The sequence below is a fragment of the Primulina huaijiensis genome, chromosome 10, assembly GCF_012295235.1.
Source record: "Primulina huaijiensis isolate GDHJ02 chromosome 10, ASM1229523v2, whole genome shotgun sequence".
Lineage (NCBI taxonomy): Eukaryota > Viridiplantae > Streptophyta > Magnoliopsida > Lamiales > Gesneriaceae > Primulina > Primulina huaijiensis.
The window spans coordinates 19,139,233-19,144,605 of NC_133315.1; positions in this window are offsets into that span (position 1 = coordinate 19,139,233).

The window sequence follows — 5,373 nt, forward strand, 5'->3', positions numbered from 1 at the left end:
AGATCTTGTTCAGATCCAGAATTCTCCTTTTCCGCCGTCTCCAAGAATTCATTCTCCTGAAATACGGCATCACGACTTCTTATAGGCTTTTTGAGATCTGTATTGTAGAACTTGTAACCAAGTTGATCCTCATCATAGCCTATAAATATGCACTTTCTTGTTTTGACATCCAACTTCATTCTTTCATCCTTTTGTATATGAACATAAGCAACACAGCCAAATACCCGCAAATGATTATAGGAAACTTCTTTGCCTTGCCACACCTGCTCCGGGACATCATAATTGAGAGGAACACAAGGTGAGCGATTCAATATATATGCAGCAGCAACCACAGCCTCACCCCAAAATTCCTTAGTCAGCTTAGCATGTGAAAGCATGCTTCTGACTCTTTCTGCCAAAGTTCTATTCATCATCTCAGCTAATCCATTGAGTTGTGGTGTCTTTGGTGGTGTTGTTTGATGTCTTATTCTGTTTCTTTTGCATATCTCATCAAAGGTTCCAATGTATTTTCCTCCATTATCCGTTCGAATACATTTGAGTTTAATGGATGTTTGCCGTTCAATCAAGTTTAGAAAATTGTTGAATGTTTCCGCAACTTGGTCCTTGGTTTTGAGTGTCCACACCCAAATTTTCCGAGAATTATCATCGATAAAAGTTACCCAGTACCTCGCTCCTCCGAGCGACAATGGCATCGGACCACATAGATCTGAGTGCACCAGATCTAGTATTTTATCGGCTCTGCTAAGAGGTGAACTTTTGAATGATATCCTGTTTTGTTTTCCGGCTAAGCAGTTTGTGCATTGTTTCATGTGAACCTGCTTTATACCGGGCAGAACTTGCTTGCTCACAAGGCGTGTAAGAGTCGTTTCACTTATGTGACCAAGACGTCGGTGCCACACCTCTGTTGAGTTTTCTTCCCCTGCATAGTTCACACCTTCAGAATGATTTTCCTGAGCTACATACAGCTTTGACATCTTTAATCCTTTTGCCACCACAAGTGAGCCTTTTGAAATCTTACATATCCCATTTCGGAAGGTTGTGCAGAAACCTTCTTCATCGAGTCTTTCGACAGATATCAGACTCAGGCGCATATCTGGCACATGCCTGACGTCTTTCAGGATCAGTGTAGAGCCATCCACGGTAGTCAAGCTCACAGCTCCCTTTCCCACGACTCTGGATAAGTCGTTATTCCCCTTCCTACCACACCAAAGTCCCCTTGTGTGTAGGATGTAAAGCATTCTTTTCGAGATGTGACGTGGACTGTTGCTCCACTATCGACCACCCAACTAGTTACTTGAGTTGCCAAATTTACGGACTCCTGCTCTAGCTCGTGAACAACATTGAATTCGTCAATGGCGTTTGTTTGCTCATCATCGGTTTCATGTTTATCTTTCAGTTTTCGGCAGTATTTTTTAATATGTCCGTTTTCTCCACAGCGATAACACTTTATGTTAGCATATCTCCCCGAGGACTTGCTTCTTCTTGGCTTTTGATTTGTGTTTTTCTTGATCTTGTTTCTCCCCCTTGACTCAGCAGCCAAAACATCTGACTGTGAGGTAGAGGATCCTTGAGACCTCCGCCTCATCTCTTCATTCAAGATGCCACTCTTGATGAAGTCCACACTCACGACACCTCCTGGTGCTGTGTTCGTGAGTGATACCTTCAGAGTCTCCCAAGACTCTGGCAATGAAGCTAGCACAATCAAAGCTATCACCTCGTCATCAAATTTTATGCTCATACTTGATAACTGCTCCACGAATCCTTGAATCTCATTCAGATGATCTGCGACCAGAGTTCCTTCTTTGTATCGAACCTGGACAAGCTTGCTCAAATAGAACAATTTGTTGTTGCCACTTTTGGAGGCATATAGTGTCTCCAACTTCGTCCAAAGCGTACGAGCATGTGTCTCGTTAGATATGTGATTATACACGTTGTCATCGACAAATTGTCGGATGTACCCGCAGACTTGCTCGTGCTCGAAGTTCCATTCAGCATCCGATTTATCATCTGGTTTAGACTCGCTGAACACCGGTAGGTGCATCTTGGTGACGAATAGAAGATCTTTCATCTTACTTTTCCAAAGTTGATAATTAGAGCCATTAAGACTAATCATCTTGCTTGTGCGTACCTCCATCTTTTGTGACTGCTACCAACGAATTAATCGTCAAAGCCTGAACACAAAAGAACAACTTCCCTAATACTGTCTAGAAAGCCTTTTCTGATGTGGAAGTTCAGACTAAGCTGCAACCACAGAGCATACGAGGACTTCCTATAGTATTTGAGAACCTCGCTCTGATACCAGTTGTTGGGATATCAGGGAACTAAACGAGGTAACATCGCAGCGGAATATCAACAATGAATAAGATAAATACCAATATTTATAGTGGTTCACCCCAAGATTGGGCTACGTCCGCTCTAAACCTCTCAAGGAGATCACTTCTTTATTAATAACAAAGAAGACAAGAGAATTGAGAATACAAAATATTTCACTCAGAACACTCTGATTTTAACACTCACTTTATTTCCACTAATCCTATTCCTTCCAAGGATAAACACTCCTTAAGAAATATCACACTAAATCCTTTATCTCACTTCTACACTTATGATTGTAGATGAGAGGATTTTGTGTTTTGGTGTGATTTTGGAATGAAGAATGAATAGGTATTTATAGGTGAAGTTTAGGGAAAAAACAAAAAATAAAACCTCATTGCTTACATAATCAAACCAACCATTTTTGACTAATCACAAAACATGTGTTAATTATTTGTCAAAAATGATGTGCCTTGAATTCAAATTGTTGGCTTGATTTGTTTAACAGAGGTTCCATTTCTCCACCTTTTTCCAATATTTTATGGAAAGAAGGACAAAGAAAAGCAGAGTCATGCAGCCACGTACAAGATTAAATTAGTTAAAAAGTTATAATTTCAAAATTTATTCATTATATATATCATCAAACCTAAATTATTGGCTCAAGCATCAAATGAAATATATATATTTTTTTAAAAATAAAATATAAATTTTCATGTTTTCACGCACGCAAAGGTGGAAACTTTTCTTGGCTTTCATGGCTTTAGCCAAGCTGTAGCGCCACTCGAGAAAACAGCTTGGCTCTTGCTGCGCCAGTGGTTGGCTACAAACAAATAGACATGGTAAAGAAATAAGATTATTACTCAGTAAATGACATATATTGTTGAAATTTAATATTTTAATATTGAATATTGAATGTTGAATATTTGAATGTTGAAAATTAGGTAAAATTAGGTGTTGAATATTGAAATTTGTGTGTGATGATGAAGGTAATGATGTAATTTATTTTTGGATTATTTGTAAAGATTTTCTATAAATAAATCTCTCATTTGTGAAGAAAATCACAATTGAGTTGAGAGAAAAATATTATAAAGTGTGTAGTGTGATAATTTTGAGAGTTTGAGATTTTTACTTTTTACCGTAAATTTTTACTTTTTCATAACACGTTAAGCTCTAAAAGTCATCCATATTTTTCCAAGTTCCAAAACAGAAGAAAAAGGTAACAAAAATAATAATATTTATTTTATTGTTTATTTATTTATTGTTTATATATTTAATATATAATATAATGTTATTATAAATAATAAAAATAAATTTTTCAAAAAACTTGTTATAAATCCTGGGAGGATGTTAAGACGACATCCCACACTCCCGGTAAGGGATACGACAAGTATAAAAGCCTATAAGATTTTTAAACAAAATATCTTATGACATTTCATTATAATATTGTGATATGATATACATAATTATTTAAAACATTACTAATATTATATACACCATATTATTACCATAAAATTATACAAATACATACATTTATTTTCTTGTACACCAACGGTCATAAACGGTAACAAAACGGCTAGTTTTTGCCCTATAAATATGATCTCACAAACATATTCAATCACTCCAACTTTCTCTTCTTCTCTAAAATTATTCTTCATCAAATTTTTGAAGAAAAAAGAAGATGGCTTTCACAAAGTTATTTTTAATTATTTTGGTTATAATACTCACGAATCTTGTACTTATCGGAGAATATCCTCCTCGTGTGTTTTCTTTATTTTTACGAATGCTTGTATTTGTTGTTTATCCATTACTTTGTATTGCAATATTCATTAACTAATAAAATGCATCGTAATTTTTTTTAGTACCACCATGTCAAATTTGGCTAAGCTCGAATTCATTGCTCTTGATATTACGGGAAAAAATTATATGCCATGGACTCTCGACGTTGAAATGCATCTTGAGTCATTAGGTCTAAATGAGACCATAAAAAAAAATGGCATATGCACATCACAAGAAAAGGCAAGAGTCATGATATTTTGCGTTGACATCTCGACGAGGGATTAAAATGTGAATATCTGATTGAAAAAGATCCCATGGTTTTGTGGTAGGGATTAAAAGAAAGATTCGAACATATAAGGGAAGTTATACTTCCAACCGCCCGGGATGAATGGAATACGTTGAGATTCCAAGATTTTAAGAAAGTCAGTGATTACAACTCGGCGATGTATCGAATAATCTCGCAACTGAAATTTTGTGGGCATGAGATTGCTGAATTGGAAATGCTTGAAAAAATATTTTTCACTTTTCACGCATCGAATATAACTCTACAACAACAATATAGAGTGCGTGGATTTTCGAGATATTCTGAACTAATCGCATGTCTCCTTGTGGTGGAAAAGAATAATGAGCTTTTAATGAGAAATAATCAGGCACGACCCACTGGTTCAACGGCATTTCCTGAAGTAAATGTCGTAAGCAAAAATGAATTTAAACATGAAAACCAAAATCAAAGTTATAGACAAGATTTTGGTCGAGGACAAAATCGAGGTCGTGGACGTGGACGTGGAAGTGGTCGTGGTGATGGACGCGGTCGTGGTTTTGAAAATAATCGAGATAGTTATTTCTATAACTCATCTCAAAAGAGCGTCCCAAACCATCCACCGAAAAGGCATCAAGAGAATATGAGTGTTAATGAGAATCACTCAAAAAGATTTGAAAGTTCTTGTTTCAGATGTGGTATTCCAAGACATTGGTCCCGTATTTGTCGAGCCCCTGAGCACCTTTGTAAACTTTATAAAGAATCAATAAAGGGGAAAGAAAAGGAGACCAACTTTAATGAACAGAGTGAATCTTTGAGTGGTTCAACTCATTTTGATGCTAGAGATTTTCTGATTGATTTCTCAGATAATGATCAATTTGCTAGTGGAATAAATATGTAAAATATTTTATTTTTTCATGTACTCGTATGATAATGTTTTATAGTGTGTTATATTGTATTGTATTTTATTGTCAGTAATTTTATTTCATTGCATATTTTTTGAAGTTCAAATATGGAAAATGCTATGA